Genomic DNA, 18244 nt, shown 5'->3' with positions numbered 1-18244 from the left:
ATTCTAATGAGTGAAAAAACACTTATGTGGGTGTGCAGCCCCTTTAGGATCAGCAGTGTTTTCACTGCAAAGATTTTAACCTGTCGCAGCAGGAAAAGCACGGGTGGTTTTGTTAAAGTGGTTCACTTACACTACGTGCCATGAGCCTGATGCACAAACACCAAGACCCTGAAACTACTTCACTAAACACTGGTATATTGGACATCATCACATTTCTGTTTTGGAGCCGGAAGTGATCGTATTTGGAAAAGATGCTGGTGTTCTTAGTTATGAGCTAAAAAGTTGAGTTAGCAAGCTCTGTCCTTAGACTGACTCACTGCATTTGTGCTAAATAACATACTCGTACACATGCTGTCACCTACCCTAGAAGGTTGTTACATAGACCACATCCCTTCCAGCAGCACATATACAGTCAAAGAGTCCAGTTGAGATGAGCAGTGATGTTTAGCAGACACTGATTGGTTCCATCTGTGGGGTTTTTTTTTAGCAGAGCTGAAAACCAACAGATATTTAATATCACTATGAGCTTTTCTAGGATCTTCCACTGTGAACGGCAACACTCTGTAGGAGCGTTCTTTAAGTTACAGGTGAGTAAACGCTGGCCACACGTCTGGTCTCTGCAGGGCCTGACTCACCATGACAGTTGGCGGCTGAACATAACTCTGCTTTTTGCCAATAAAAACCAAAAAATCCCAACAAATCACACCCATATAACAACATGCAGCAATTACACTGCCAACTTAAGCCACGTGAAAAATAACACTGACATGGCTCTTTGACTGTACGGAGACCAGGAGGCATAAATGCTTTTCATTCAGACACGCTGCTGTGGGCTTCAAGTGACTGTTTCTGTATCATCAACAACTGCATTTTTTTGGCACTTCCACGCTGATTCTACTTTTGGTTGGAATCTCAAGCATGATAATTCTATACAGGGATTTATCTGAACTCATGCCCTCGAAGCAGATCGATCTCTACGACTGTGCAAAAGCTGTCATCAGTTTGGATTATCGTCTATGGTGCATTATCATTGCGGAGTCATGGAGGAGCCCTGCAACAGATGGTATGGCCCCCACAGAGCCCTGTCCTCAACATCGTGATGGTGGTCTGGGGTCGGGATGCCATACCGTTCATCGCTGCATATCAGATAAACTATTAATTGCATTTTTAGAGCATCCTCTCCATCTGCAGTCATAGAATAGTACAACAGTAAAACACTCGGACTGACTGATTTGATTTGAAACTCAAAGTGTTGGCACTAAAAAGCTGGCTGCTGACATGTAGAAAAGTTTAATTTACATGTTCACAAGCGTCTAAAATAGACTTTTTCTTGCAGTTTTATCTTAAAACAGTAGCATGTAAACGTCCCATTGTGGATCAGTGGTATCTACAGGTTAGCAGTTGAACCAGAACAGCAGTTTGTACAGTCTTATTTGCATTGTGCACTTTATGCCCGTCAGCGCTGGGCTGGGCATTAACTGGCTACTCCGGCCATTTTGAGCAGCAGTGAAATTGAAGAGATTCCTGCGTCCTCTCTCTCACTTTCTGTGTTTGTCCCCGTGTGATGCAGCTGTTGTTGTTCTGTGGTCATCACCCTATAAATACAGCAGCTGACTGATGGAGCCTGCAGCAGCTGTCTGCTGCCCCATGACACATACTGTACACACAGATTCAAATGTTCACAAACACATGCAGCGTTTGTTGTTTGCAGCGTTTGGAGGACTTCTGAGTTACTGCAACACATTTCACCTGATGTTTTGGTCACAATAATCTTAATTTACAGCATGATGGGATGAAATCCATCACGTCAGTTTCCAGCTTAACAAAGAACTTTTTTGACTCTTGAAAAATCAGGTCCTTGAGTTGGAAATTTCACAACTTTTGCTTAATGAAATTTGTGACACGTGCTGGCGAAAGCAGCAGATCTGTTGAATCAGAGAAAATAAATTGTCAACAGGAGGGAGGGACAGTGAACCGCAGCTATTCCCTGCTCTGTCTGCCCCACACGACAGCAGAGAGTGGCAGTGAAACAATGATGCTGAGGATCCCAGATTTATCCTCTCTATTCAGCGCTACAGCAGCTGCACAGACATAAGGAGAGGAATCATTACAATGAGCCGAGGCCTGTTAATAGGCCCGCGACATGGGGGGCCAGACAGCTCTGCAGAGGCCCCATGAGAAGGGAGGTCAGGGGTCAAGAACGAGGGCAAGGTGTGGGAGGAGTGTTTGAGACAGGAGGAGCAGGATGGGGAGGGAGAGGGGGAGGACTAATGTCAATTAAACTCTGTGTCATATATTTTTCTCCCCCCGTTACTGCTGTTTTTCACAGTAATGGATTTTTTTTCCTGGTTTGTGCTTTGATGTCACTGTAACCAGGCTGTAACTGTAACCATGACAGCAACGCTGGTACTGCATCTAAGAACTGCTGTCTGAGCAGCTTTTACAAAATGTAGCCTCCCAAATAACCCTGTTAATTTCTGTGTTGACACGTCTCCCAAACAGACTTGCTGTAACATCATGTTGTGTGGGATGCATGGTAAAGATGGGGAAAGGTGAGCATGTCAACACGATGCTTACGCGGATAGAGGTGGAGGATTTGTAGTGAACGTACGATGGATGTGTGCAGTTAGTTGACTACACGATGAGGCATTGCTGCTTTTGCTAACAGGTTCAATACTGTAACACAACACATTTCTTTCTGTCTGCAAATTCCTACTACACAGCAACACAGGTACGTCCATCGTACGGCCCTGGTGGTTCTTATCTAACATACAGTATCATCATATTGACTAGAAATGGGCTAAAATGTCATTTTTGAATACCATAATTTCATGACAGTTACATTCAATTCATAGCCACAAAACTTGAATATTTTTATTATATATTACGACGCCTTAATGTCGCCTGGCAACCACCTAATAATAGACTAAAATGACATTTATATAGTAGAGCCGGACCTAAGCATCGGCGATGACCCACAAAAATGGGCTGATCCTGATTTACCTGTTAATGACCTTTGACTTAAGTTTGCCAACAGCACAAACACTCTAAACACACTCAGCTACTACTAGCTTTATTAATGTTATAGAGCCATTTAACTCTTCTGAGATGTTGTTGAGGAAAGTGTATATTTGTAATATTTGTATAAGGTGTAAACGGAGCTTGATTGCAGCCATTTAAAGCAGTGTGCTTCTGCAATACTGAGAAAAAAAAAGAAAAACAAACAAAACACCTGGATCACCACGATCACCAAAGAGCAACATAATAAAAACAACACCATCACAATAAACTAGCTAACAATAGATAACAGTAGATACTTTTTTAATTTCACCTGTTGAGAAAGAAAAAATAAAACAAGCTGAAGAAAACGAGAGCAATACAATAAACAACATCACAATGATACAGTGGGGCAAAAAAGTATTTAGTCAGCCACTGATTGTGCAAGTTCCCCCACCTAAAATGATGACAGAGGTCAGTAATTTGCACCAGAGGTACACTTCAACTGTGAGAGACAGAATGTGAAAAATAAATCCATGAATTCACATGGTAGGATTTGTAAAGAATTTATTCGTAAATCAGGGTGGAAAATAAGTATTTGGTCACCTCAAACAAGGAAAATCTCTGGCTCTCACAGACCTGTAACGTCTTCTGTAAGAAGCTTTTCTGTCCCCCACTCGTTACCTGTATGAATGGCACCTGTTTGAACTCATCATCTGTATAAAAGACAGTTTTGCCCCACTGTATATGGGAATATGACAGTAAATAATAAATATTAAACATCATTGTGCAGCACGTAAGATCAACAGAACACAGTGTACTTTGAGGTAGGAGCCAAAAAGGGTGTAGTTTGTGGGTGTGATCACCCGTGTGTACACCTGTGAGCATGGATGCGCTTGTTTTTTTAAAAGGTTCCTTCATGTAATGATCTGCTAGAGGGTGTGGGGGGGCCACAGCCCCGTCCTCCAGGGCATGAAGCAGGTATGGAGGAGATCAAAACTCCAGACATCCAGAGGCCCCCAGAACACAAGAGACCATGGAAGACCAACAGAGGGGCAGCCGCGCCACTGTCCCAGAAAGAGCTGAGGAGAGTCCCAGATGAGGGCTCACTCAGCAGCCGCGGAGCAGAAGCCAGGGGGAGTTGCAGTGACGCGCCCGTGAGCTCCACCGGCAGCCAGCCGTGCCTGAGTGACCGAGCCCCAGGCCGAGAGGCCGGGGGCACCCCACCCCCGAAGGGGCCCAAGTGAGCCCCAGGCTCCAGGCCCCAATAAGCGGCCGCCAAGGAGTGAGCCGGTGTGTACCTGGACGCCCATCCCCGGACACAAAGAACCACCAACGCACCGATGTCTGAGGGCGTCTGCCACCGGTAGGGGAAGTGGTGGTGGAGATAGGCCTCCAAACCTTGGAGGGCCTGAGATGTCCCCAGAGAGGTGGCGTCTGATACCCAACCTGACATATAGACACAGACATACAGGCACACACAGATACAAACATCCATTCCCACCCTCATGCTCTCATATGCACTTACTCCACACTCAACCAACGTGGAGACAGACATAGAGAGACACTGTACACACGATTACACTCCCCAAGCATACTCTAGGTTCAAGGTTCTTTATTTGTCACATGCATAGTTATACAAGTATAACACACAGTGAAATGTAGCCTGACACGCTCCTCGACATGTGCAAAAATTGGGGGGGGGGGGTGTATAACTATGTGTACCCTTGCCCCTGGAGGGGGAAACTGCACCCAGACCCAGGTGGTGTTACCCTTTTCCCTGCGGTGGGGAGAAGCAGACCGCCCCGACTCCGCAGTAGCAGGGAGGCCCCACATTCCAGACCCCAGTCGGACGGCCAACTTCTCCTCCTAGCCCCCCCGCTCCAGCAGGCCGCAGAGAACGGGGGGTGAAGACTCCAAACCTCCCTCCGCCCGCTCATATGTAGTGTTGATGCATGTGTGTTCTAAGGTGCATTTAAAACCCAGGAGGGCATGGAGCTACCTGCCAGAGAGCAGCAGGTAAAGCTGACCCCAGTAGGCACCCCCATACTCCGCAACCCGCCAGGGAAAGGGGGTCCGGGCCCATCCGGACCGGGGCCCAGTACAGCAGCGCCCACCCGATCCCACGATCCCACCTCAGAGAAAACTGCACCCACCCCGTCATCCACTCATCTTCCAGACTACGCAAGACAATAGATGCCCAGGCTGAGATCTTCCTCCACCTCTCCTGTATCTCCCCCTCCTGCATAGTGAGTTCCTGAAGAGAGGAGAGCTCCTGCAAGATGTAACAACCTCCCCCACCAGTTGAAGAGCCCCCCAGGTGGCTCGATGCACCGGCGGCACCCTGCGCCAGGACTAGGCCCCCATACACCCACCCGCCCACAACCCCGGCAACACACCAACCAGGACCCAAGCCCCCGAGGCCCAGCCAGGGCCCCAGCCCAGAGATGGAGCGCCCCCAGAACCTCACGCCCGTCCCAGACCCACCCAGGGGCAGCCAGGCTACCAGGTCAGTAACCCACATCCATCAGCACAGACCCTCCCCTAGCCCCGCTGCACGCAGCCATGAGGAAACCGTCACCTAAGAGCAACAGAGCCCTTAATAGGCCATGACCGCTACCCCGGGTTGAGCCCTCCAAGGAAGATGCTCCTGGGGAACCCCCCGACGCCCTAAGCCTGTCCCTACCCCCACACCAATCACAACAGCGAAGGTGGAACTAAACTATGACCCCCCACCCCCACTAGGTGATGCAGCTGTTCAAAGGAGCCCAGAGCAATTGATCTGATGTGGTGGCAGAGGCTGTATCGAGACTAATGTAATCTAATAGATAATTTCTATATTGGTTAGAATTAAGATTATTTTTATTTTTCCAGTTCATGAGGACTGTTTTCTTGGCTATGCATAGGGCAGTGAAAACCATATGGGCGATATTCTTTTCTGAAGTGACATTATCTAAGCTGCCCAACAAACACACTAAGGGGGAAGTTGGAATGTTACATTTCAGACACTTCGATAAGTCTTCACATATCTCACGCCAAAACTTCTGAACTGGTGGACAGAACCAAAGAGCGTGGATATAATTGTCCGGTGAATTGGTTTGGCAGTGTGAGCAGTTGTTGGTAGACGTAAAGCCCATCTTGAACATCCGATGACCTGTATAGTGCACTCTATGTAATATTTTGTATTGAATTAATTGAAGACTGGGATTTCTAATTAGATGAAAGGTTTTTAAGCAAATCTGAGACCAGAAGTTTTGGTCTAAGTTAACTGATAAATCCGCTTCCCATTTTGCAATAGGAAGCAGGGACGTGCAGAGAGGGTTAAAGGGGCGGGTGCTCAAAGTTAAAAAGGGGCACATTGAACCATGCTGAATAACAACAACAAACATTCATCAAGAATCTAATATGGGAAGGGCAGGGCTGTGTTGATCTGAGACTGTAGACATTAAAAAGTCCACAGGAGAGATGGTAGCTGATTAAACAAGTGTCATGAGATAATAAAAAAAGGCAAAGATTGGTGACAGCGCTTGGAACCATAAGGCAACGAAAAACTGTGACATAAACTCGGCTCTGCCTGTGAATCACTCTTTGCTTCTCTTCTTCCTTCCATCCCATCATTTCATATATCACTCTCCACTTGCTGTCTATGTGAGAACAAGGCACAACTTGCTATTGCAATAAACTATAATCTAATTATCCACACCTAACAACTCTTGCACTTAATCTATAATAAAATGATGACAGAAAAATGTTATAGCACTGCCTTTAGTAGCCTCACACAGCTCCTGCTGTTTCCTCCTCATGTCCTTACCAGCCATGTCTGCACAATGTTATATCATGAGTAATATTTTTTTTAAAAATCCATCTAAATAAAACACACACATGCACGCACACACAGTGACATGTTAGACCTTCTTCAGAATACTGTATATACTATGGGCATCAGTGTGCTGATCCAGAATCCTTACATTATTATTTATTACTAGAGCTACAATAATAAAGCAATGAGGAGGGGGGAGTAATAAATATGAAATAATGTCATTATGATGATTCCATTTGTTTCACTATCCACTCTGTGCAGGGCAAAGCTTATTACACTTTTAAACTGTAGAGATACAATCATTTTACTGCTGTAAAATCCACATTTTGTCTTATTTAAAATATAAATCTAATATAATCTGCTTCTTAATGTATGTTCTTTAAAATACAGCTTGTGTTTTTTAATATATTATAATTATAATAATTATTATGTGGACATGCATATTAGATCGTTTTTAGTGAAATATAATCCCTCCAGAAAGGCAGGAAATGCCCAGAAACTTACTTTAAAACTAAATATGTTCCCTAAAACGGTGACAGAGCTACAGACCCATGACAGCCTTACACAGGTAGCCAGCAGCTATGACCAGCACTACTTGTGCAGTTAATAAAAGGACAGGTAATGTTTGTCGCGCTGTTGCACACACAGCACGCTCGTTTGTTTCAGTTCGTCAGTTGCAACAAGACAGCTTACCAATGTGTACGTAATAAGCTAATACTCCTGTGTGCTACACACTACAGTGCACGCTGTACACCTACTTACTGGTTTTGTCGTATCAGTCTGTGTCTCTGAGTTAACTTGTGTTTCTCCTACAGCTCCGGACCGCTAAAAATGCGCGTGCTCTTTGTGAGCTCGTTCCAGGCTCGTAACCAGCGCGTTCTGCCGTCGAGGGCGATCATTGGTTAAATGTGATCATGTGACTGATGCAAGCCAGATCCTTTTATTTAGCAAAACTATGATTAATAGTTAAATATTATTGTTGAGGGGCACAGACAGGACTCCGCACGCACACACACATAAAAATAAATAAATAAATAAATAAAAAAAATTTAAAAGTTGCCTCAACAAAAGGGCACTTTGGGCACTCATCAGGAAAGGGGCGGGTGCTCAAGCCCCTCTAGGCCCCCCCCCCCCCCTCTGCACGTCCCTGAAAGGAAGTGATATTGATTCATCTGTTTTAGAAAGCATTCTGTATATTTTGGATAGTAATTTGGGGGTTTTAAGAGTAAGAAATTGAACCACACTTGGTGGTGTTTGTACAGTGGGGCAAAAAAGTATTTAGTCAGCCACCGATTGTGCAAGTTCCCCCACTTAAAATGATGACAGAGGTTAGTAATTTGCACCAGAGGTACACTTCAACTGTGAGAGACAGAATGTGAAAAAAAAATCCATGAATCCACATGGTAGGATTTGTAAAGAATTTATTCGTAAATCAGGGTGGAAAATAAGTATTTGGTCAATAACAAAAATACAACTCAATACTTTGTAACATAACCTTTGTTGGCAATAACAGAGGTCAAACGTTTACTATAGGTCTTTACCAGGTTTGCACACACAGTAGCTGGTATTTTGGCCCATTCCTCCATGCAGATCTTCTCGAGAGCAGTGATGTTTTGGGGCTGTCGCCGAGCAACACGGACTTTCAACTCCCGCCACAGATTTTCTATGGGGTTGAGGTCTGGAGACTGGCTAGGCCACTCCAGGACTTTCAAATGCTTCTTACGGAGCCACTCCTTTGTTGCCCGGGCGGTGTGTTTTGGATCATTGTCATGTTGGAAGACCCAGCCTCGTTTCATCTTCAAAGTTCTCACTGATGGAAGGAGGTTTTGGCTCAAAATCTCACGATACATGGCCCCATACATTCTGTCCTTAACACGGATCAGTCGTCCTGTCCCCTTGGCAGAAAAACAGCCCCATAGCATGATGTTTCCACCCCCATGCTTCACAGTAGGTATGGTGTTCTTGGGATGCAACTCAGTATTCTTCTTCCTCCAAACACGACGAGTTGAGTTTATACCAAAAAGTTCTACTTTGGTTTCATCTGACCACATGACATTCTCCCAATCCTCTGCTGTATCATCCATGTGCTCTCTGGCAAACTTCAGACGGGCCTGGACATGCACTGGCTTCAGCAGCGGAACACGTCTGGCACTGCGGGATTTGATTCCCTGCCGTTGTAGTGTGTTACTGATGGTGACCTTTGTTACTTTGGTCCCAGCTCTCTGCAGGTCATTCACCAGGTCCCCCCGTGTGGTTCTGGGATCTTTGCTCACCGTTCTCATGATCATTTTGACCCCACAGGATGAGATCTTGCGTGGAGCCCCAGATCGAGGGAGATTATCAGTGGTCTTGTATGTCTTCCATTTTCTGATGATTGCTCCCACAGTTGATTTTTTCACACCAAGCTGCTTGCCTATTGTAGATTCACTCTTCCCAGTCTGGTGCAGGTCTACAATACTTTTCCTGGTGTCCTTCGAAAGCTCTTTGGTCTTGGCCATGGCGGAGTTTGGAGTCTGACTGTTTGAGGCTGTGGACAGGTGTCTTTTGTACAGATGATGAGTTCAAACAGGTGCCATTCATACAGGTAACGAGTGGGGGACAGAAAAGCTTCTTACAGAAGACGTTACAGGTCTGTGAGAGCCAGAGATTTTCCTTGTTTGAGGTGACCAAATACTTATTTTCCACCCTGATTTACGAATAAATTCTTTACAAATCCTACCATGTGGATTCATGGATTTTTTTTTCACATTCTGTCTCTCATAGTTGAAGTGTACCTCTGGTGCAAATTACTGACCTCTGTCATCATTTTAAGTGGGGGAACTTGCACAATCGATGGCTGACTAAATACTTTTTTGCCCCACTGTAGTTCAACTTGACCCGGTTTAAATTTCTTTTTTACTATGGATTTAATTTGTTGATATTCTAAAAGTCTTTTCTTGTTGATCCCATATTGTGTAACTAGTCTGTCAAATGAAATAAATTCTGTTCCTTCTAGTATATGTTCTAAATATTTGATTCCTTTACCACTCCAATCTGAAATGTTTATCATATTATTGTTTTGTAATATGTCAGGGTTGTTCCAGATAGGTGTACGTTTGCATGGGATTAATGAAGACGCCGTCAATTTTAGAAACTCCCACCATGCTGTCAGAGAAGAGCTGATGTTGACGCTTTTGAAGCATTCATGCCGTTGGAGATCTGAACCAATCTTGTGGCGGTTTAGTTGGGATCATTGAGAATAAATAATTTATTTTTGGTAAGACCATCATTTTTATAGCGGCAACCCTTCCCATAAGTGTTATGGGTTAACATTTCCATCTAGCCAGATCGCCTTCTACCTTCTTTGGGATATGGTTTAATTTAGTTAGATCTGCAAGCTTGGGAGAAACATTAATACCTAAATATTTTATATTTCCTGATTGCAGTGGTGTAGAAGAGGAATTATGGAAGGAGCAATTAATCTGAAGGACTGTAGATTTTGACCAGTTAATTGAGTAATCTGATATTCTTGCAAGAGAGTTTATCAATTCAATCACCCCGGAGATATTGGTTTGTGAGTTTTGGAGAAAAAGTAACACATCATCCGCATAAAGGCTGATTTTATGTTCCACGTTCTTGCATTTTATGCCCTTAATTACTGAATTCTGTCTAATTGCTGCTGCTAGTGGTTCAATAAAAATTGCAAACAGTGAAGGGGAGAGTGGGCATCCCTGCCTGGTGCCCCTCAAGAGACAGAAGCTGGAGGATGTCTGGTCATTTGTTCTGACACAAGCTGTTGGGGAATTATATAATATTTTTAACCAGTTTATGAAAGAGGATCCAAAACCAAATTTGTGTAAAGTTGCAAATAGAAATTTCCAGTTAACTCTGTCAAATGCTTTTTCTGCGTCTAAAGAAAATATTGTAGTTTCAAGGTTTTTACTGTATGAGTATTCTATCAAATTAAGTAATCTATGTGTATTTGTTGATGAGTGCCTACCTTTTATGAAACCAGTTTGGTCAGGATGAATTAAGAGGGGGGTTATTTTCTCCAGTCTCTTTGAGAGAGCTTTGCAGATTATTTTAAGGTCTACATTTATAAGGGATATTGGACGATAGCTTGAGGGATATACAGGGTCTTTGCCTGGTTTTAGCAAGAGATTAATGTTTGCAGAATTCATATTTGATCAAAGTCTGCCCTTTTCTTTAATTTCCAACAACGTTCTGTAGAAAACTGGTGCTAGAATCGACCAGAATTCTTTGTAGAATTCTGCAGGAAAGCCGTCTGGACCTGGAGCCTTATTATTGGGCATACTTATCAGGGCTTCCTGGAGTTCACCTGGTGTCAGTGGTGAATCCAGTGCCATTGCTTGAGTGTCCAATAATTTTGGAAGAGTTATGTTGTCCAAAAACTGATCAATTTCCTTTTTAGATGGTTTATTTATGGTGTATACAATGTTTTATAGAAATCCCTATTTGTTTCGGGTCATATACTGTGTTCCCAGATGAATCTTGAACAGCACATATAGTTGTTTTTTCTTTATTTATTTTTTGGCTGGTTTGCTAATTGACCGGATTTATTACCATGTTCATAATTTTGTAGGCGTAGTCTTTGTAATAAGAATTCTGTTTTTTTTTAAATCAATTATCTCATTTAATTCTAGTTTTGTTTTGCGTATTTTGTTCAATGTTTCCTGATCTTGGTGGGACGCGTAGGCTTCTTCTAGTTTTCTTTTTTCTTTTTATGTGATGAGAAAGAAATTATTTTACCTCTCATCACAGCTTTCCCTGCTTCCCATAGAACAGATGCTGATGTTCCAGGAGTGTCATTATAGTCTAAATATGAAGTCCACTCTTTTTTAAAATATTTAATAAAGTCTTCATCTTTGTGTTCAGAGAGTGCACTGAAAAAAACGTGAAAGAATGAGGGATCATCAACATTTGGACCATATACACTTGCAATACATAGCTTTTTATCAAGTATAGATAGTTTAATGATTAAGAATCTGCCCTCTGGATCTATAACTGTATCGAGTACTGTGAAATAATTTTTTTATGTATTAAAATTGCTACTCCCCTTTGTCTAGAATTATAACAAGCTGAGAACACATTAGGAAACTCAGGTGTTTTAAGTTCATTGGAACTTTTAAGAGGTCTGTGGGTCTCTTGTAAAAGGACAAGATCTGCCTGTAGTTTTTTGAGTTGATTAAATATTTTTAACCTCTTTTCTCTGGAGCCAGCTCCATTTACATTCCATGTAACAAACCTTAGTGTGCCCATAGATGTCTGTGTATAACTAGGGGTGTACGCTGTGTGTGTCGCTTAGACAGGTGGAGAGAATACGTCACTTGTTTGTAAATAAAGAGAGGGAGCGAGAGAAAAAATGTGTGGCGAGATGCTCCCTGAGTCTGACTATGTGTTTGCATATTTCCTAATATGAGTATGCTTGGCTTTAGTGTGTGTATCCTATAGGTCTGTGTGCACTGTCTGACTGATGTAAATGTGCTGCCGTTGAGCGCATGATCATGCATGATCGTGCTGTGCCTATGTGTCGAAATAAAGGATGTTGTTTGTGGATGAGTGTGGAAGCAGGTGATAGAAGCAGTGAAAGAAATAAAGAAAGGAACCAAGGACAGGGGTGAGCAGCATAAAACCAAGAGGGGGGGAAAGAGAGGGAAAAAAAAAACGAGAAGAAAAAAAACCCAAAACAAAACGTAAACATTCCAATTAAATCACTGACGGAGAGTGACGGTGTTAATTCTGCTATGATATTACACTTAAGATGCGATTTGATACTGGTAAGTTAAACAGATGTTAATGCAAGTTAGTGTGAGTGGATAGGGAAATGGTGCAGCTGATTCTTATCTGGTGTGAGGTTAATACAGCCACGGAGTGATGCCGGGGTCGCGGTGAAGCTGTCTGTCCACGTACAGCCGGTCCACAGCGATGACAGCGCGGGAGCCCTTCTGGATGAAGCCGCGTCGGATTGAGAAGAGGACCCTGCGTCGTTCCAGGATCTCTTTGGGGAACTGGTTGTTCACGCTGAAGTCCTTTTAATTCTCTGCCGCGGCTTTTCACCTGTTCCTTTTGTTTGAAGTGGCTGAATTTGGCCACATTAGGACGTGGTCTCCCGGTCGCAGCCCGCATGGGGCCGATGCGATGCAGTCTATTATATTTTAATTACTGATGAAATTCAAATTTCTCTCAAACACAAAAGCTACAGTATATTTTTACAGATGATATTTAACCTGATTTTTTAAGTTGGGCTCAGCTTCAAACTTTGATGCGGGTCATCACATCGCCAGACGTCTTAGCAGGGTGTTGCTAACACTAGCAGTAGCACCACAGGCTCTTCTATGACTTTGGTTTCATATTGCACAGGTCAAGCTGCTCTTCATTTATTTTGCTATGTTCTGTATAAAATCTGTTTCCAATGCAAACTGCTGTAGAACTATAAAACTAGTTGTCAGTTATTGTAGGGTCTAGCCTACAGCACACCGTAGAGCAGGGCTATATGACCCAAAATATTTATCACGATATACATTTGAAAATATGCGATAACGATATAACTGACGATATAATTAACACTAAAAAAAATACTTTACAACTCCACAACTTTATTAGTGCAAAAAAACCCATCAATGTATTTTCACTTAAACAAGCAGCTGTTTTTTATGTGCATTAAAGATATATAAAAATTTAACAGTGCAAATGCAAATTCCTTGCTGACAGTTTAAACCAGGGGTCACAACCTTTAAGACCCAAAGAGCCATTTCCACGCGAACAAAAACACTGGGAGCCGCAAATACTTTTTGACATCTAAAATGAAGATAACACTGCATATATTGTTTTTTACCTTTATGCTTTGTGTGAACAACTAAGGTGTGTTGCTTATGAAATTCATGAAGTGCTACAGAGAAAATTACATTTTATTTATGTAATGAACACATTTTGAACTCTTAAAGAAATATAACAAAAGCAAAGATGCCCAGCTGAACTAAAATGATCCAGCAAACAAAAACTGTTGTCAGCCGCCCCCCTTATATCGCCTTTGAGCTTTTGGAGCTTTGACCTGACTTTTAAAAAATAATTGGAAAAAAGCACTATGCTGCTAAAAAAAGAAAAATAGATATTTGCAAAATTCTGCCTAAATGTGTATTTTACCAGTTTAATGTGTGTGGCGGGGCGTGGTCTGCAGCGCCGCTGCAGGGGAGGTGGACGCACCTGAGCGGCACCCGCAATCACGCCTCGCCGCCTTAAGGTCTGTGCTCTTGTGTTGGTGTGTGTCGGGCTGTGAGCTGAAAAGCTACAGCCGGCTGTGTGAAAAGTGGTCAATAAAGAGATGCTGAAAAGCGTGTTCATGGAAACATCGTTGGGTCTGCCGTGATATGTTTACAACGGGATTTCTGCTCCTGAACCTCTGCGCACAGCGTCTGCAGGTCGGGGCTGTACGAAGTCACTTTCATCTGTACAGGACTGTAAGCTGTCGTCTGTGAGGCGTGAGCGTGTTTGTTTTAACATAGTTCACGGTGGAGCTGCTGACATAATGTGGATCCCAAGATCCATAATTGGCCTACCTGGGGTTAAGTCTCGATAAATGCACGGTGTTTTGGCGGGTACACCGGCTTCTGCGAGTGTGATGCTTATTTTGAGCGATCAAAAACTAATAGAATATAATTTTATATTTATATTTCAACATCACAATAAGCTTCCAATTTAGAACTACAAGTTAAAAACAAACTAACATAAATAAAATACAATTCAGCTAAATACTTCTAATTTATTTCCCCAAACCACGCGGAGCCGCACTATAAGGACTAAAGAGCCGCATGCGGCTCTGGAGCTGCAGGTTGCCGACCCCTGGTTTAACCAAAAGGCATTTCCAGTGTAAACTGGCCGACATATCCTCAGCATAACCATGTATAATATCCACAAAACTTAAAAAGAGGTTATACACACACAGTACGGTAATATTATGTTGAAGCACAGTATGTGCTCCGCGAGGCTCCGCCTACGACAGCCGTAATGCTCCGACAATCCATCAAGCGGTGCGGCTTCGTAGCTTAGCAAAGTCGTACTGAAACATCTGACAGATTTTCGAGCGCCGTGCACATAAAATCGTTTCGAGGTCAGTAAACACAACCAGAGTTCATACATAAGGCGCACGGGATTATAAGGGGCACTGTCGACTTTCAGAAATATCAAAGGATTGATTTTAAGTGGTGGCTGTAGCTCAGGTGGCAGAGCAGGTCAGCCACTAATCAGAAGGTCGGTGGTTCGATCCCAGGCTGCCTCCTGGCTGCATGCAAAATATCCTTGGGCAAGATACTAACCCCATGTTCACCTACTGGTGGTGGTCAGAGGGCCCGGTGGCGCCAGTGTCCGGCAGCCTCGCCTCTGTCAGTGCGCCCCAGGGCAGCTGTGGCTACAACGTAGCTTGCCAGTGTGTGTGTGAATGTGTATGGGTGAATGACTGAATGTAGTGTAAAGCGCTTTGAGGTCCTTAGGGACTAAGTAAAGCGCTATACAAATGCAGGCCATTTACCATTTAAGTGCGCCGTATTTTCCAAACAACACGGTAATAACGACGGCCCGCTAGCATGCGCTACCAAAAATAGTGCTTTGTTGTGTATCTGACGGACGAAAGCTAAACCAGTTCCACACCACTGGAGTTGCAGCATTTTTACAAACCAGTTCCGGTTCATCTGTTTCATTCGACGATCCGCTTTCGCCCTTCTCATTCTCTGTCGCCGCCATGCTTTTTCCACCATGCGCATATGAAAACAAAGGCACTGCGCATGTGCGTTTTACCCATATTCTATCGTGATATTTAATTTTCTTATCATTGCCCAACATTACACCGGTATAACTGTGAACGGTATGATATGGCCCAGCCCTAAGCACACAGCACCTTGAGGTGATTGTTGTTGTGATTTGGTGCTGTGTAAATAAAGCTGACTTGAATCATGGTTTTAATGCTGTCCACAGACACATCATATCTCATTAAGCACACGTGAGGTTTACAGCCTTTGGTTTGTTCGTAACATGATGTCTGTCTCATCATGGATGAGAGGAATTGTTTTCTCACAAGCTTAACTATTCCCGCACATCCTTACCTTGGAAACGTACTGGCTATCTAACTGGGTTTTCACCAGCATTCCAAAGCCCACAGTCTAGATGACGCACTCTTTCTAACATTCAGCAGTGCAACTTAAACTGTAAATATGAAAGGATTAAAAATAAAGCGGCTCTATGGATCATAAAAAGATTAAGTCCTACCAAGAGTTGCATAAGGAGAAGAGCAAGTGGCAGCTGCATAGAGCTCTAGCAGCTACCGAGTCATACTCTCAATCACAAAAAACCTGCAGTTTAGTCCTTTGCAGTAATATTGCTCCACATGTAGCTGGTTCACTTTAATCCACTCTATAATCACACATACTACATCACACATCACAGCTCCAGAGATCAAGGTCAGAGTGGGGCTGGATTGCTTCGAACTGAGTGGATTATTGGTCATTTCTATTTAAATCTGCAAACCATGTTGTGGGGACTACAGTTTATACTGAGACAATCCCAGAGTGAGTAATAAACGTCTCACCCAGGATGTAGAATATTTGTAAAGTTGGAAAAAGAATGAAATATTTTTACATGATCTGGAAACCAGATCTATTTACCCAGACAGGCGGGGAGGCCGGTTTGCTGCTATTTAAGGGGAATTTGATGAGCAAGTAACAATGAGGAAAATGTGATATAACATGCACCAATACAGGTAGAAATGCTGGCGTCCAGCCATCGTTTGCTGAAGGCTTTGACACTTACAGCTATAGAGAATCTCAGGTTTTGTTAGCAGTAGTAACTGGATCCTTCTGTTATATGAGAGCTTTGAGAAACTCTTTTTAGTTTAGCTCGATATATTGTGTAATATCAGAAATGATAGACTGATTTCATCACCTTTTTGTAACTTTTTAATAGCATTAATCCATTTTCAAGCTCGACTGAGAGACTCTGAAGGTAAATAAGATTTTGGTGATTAATGTCTGTTTTTTAATAGCATAAATTGAGATGAACTATATTCCAGAGTTTCTGTGATGAACTCCTGAGCTCTGCGGCCGTAGGTAGAAGTCCACACAGGTGATGTGGTCGCTGCATGTACGACTACATGCCTGTTACTTTGGTGAAGGAGAGCGCAGCACCTAACCTGTAACTTCCAGCTATCTATGTGCTAATTCTGAGTTCTAATGTTTGACAAAGAAATTTAGATACCTGGAACAAAACTGACTTGCTTTCATTTTCACACCAAACTCTTGTTTTGCCCTGTTTTAAATTGGGCAATCTTTACATTAGTGACCCATCTCAGTTAGTTTAGTTAGTTTAGCCAGGATCATGGAGTGGCTGTCAACACCATCCATGTGAACGTGAGCCTACTGAAGGATCTTTGGGAAAGACAAAGACTGCATCTTTCTTTTCATTAGTCTTCCTGTCATGATGGTGTCCTGAGGCCTGGACATCCCACTTTCAGGCTGTGGATCCTCCAGAGTCCAGCGGTTGATCCTGAGACTGATTTCTGGCAAAAAAAAATGTACAGGAAATCTCCGGTAGGACACGTAACACTCACAAATGCACGATGAGGTTGATGAAAAATCCCAATTGTGAGATTTCAGACATAATGGAGCAGCTGCAGCGACTGCAGAGAGTTCATTTTGATCCATTTGACTGTGGCCTGCTGTTTGTATCATCTCTGTGACATTGATATGCCCCAGAATATTTTTGTGTGAGGCTCCATATTTTCATTCCATCTCTACCTGTTTGTCATAATTCATAGCAATGTGTGAGAAATTTTAGGCCTGTAGTTATGGCCTACAAGTACTGACAACATTGTCTCTTTGTGCATCACTGAGTTAACGTGCCAGCGTGAATTAGAAGTGAACCGGACATTTTTTCCCTCCTGGTCTCGATCAAATGAGCTGAGCTGTAAATGTAAAAACACTTCATAGCGGCGGTCAGGTGTCCTTGGTTTTGTTCTCCAGTGTCTTTCTTGTTGCTAAAATGCATGTTTTTCAGAGCGCTTTCATGCATCTGCAGCCTCTGCGGCCTCATTTTGTGTGTGCATGTGTTATCCGAGCTTCTTCTTGACCTTCACAAAGTAATGCCTGCTCGCCGCACTCACAGCTCCTTTGTGAGAGTCTGAACGTTCTCTCCTGCAGAGGAGAGGTGGAGTGCTACGCATGGCCTGCAGACATTTTGGGGCAGAACATGATTGGCAAGGAAAAAGTGCAGTTTGTGCTCACGTGCACGTGTGTCTCTCCCACTGGTCCCGGCCGTCTGAAGGTCACACCATCCCCACGCTCAGCGTCGTGGAGAGCTGCCAACGCTGATGGCTGCTGCTGCTGCTGCTGCACTGTGTCTGGCACATGCTTCCCCCACTGCAGGGCATTGATTAAGTGGCAC

The 18244-nt window shown here is 43.4% G+C and overlaps 1 protein-coding gene across 3 annotated transcripts in view; it reads left to right on the top strand.

Moving 5' to 3' along the window:
- LOC146653395 (uncharacterized) overlaps positions 1-18244 on the top strand; it is a 118606-nt gene that overhangs the window by 38496 nt on the left and 61866 nt on the right. The window lies entirely within an intron of this gene.

The sequence above is a fragment of the Rhamphochromis longiceps genome, linkage group LG14, assembly GCF_057381845.1.
Source record: "Rhamphochromis longiceps isolate RC_006_pf linkage group LG14, R_longiceps_female_GT1.1, whole genome shotgun sequence".
In the NCBI taxonomy this organism is placed as follows: Eukaryota; Metazoa; Chordata; class Actinopteri; order Cichliformes; family Cichlidae; genus Rhamphochromis; species Rhamphochromis longiceps.
The sequence above is the reverse complement of the archived record's forward strand: the minus strand, read 5'-3'. Positions and strand labels throughout refer to the sequence as shown.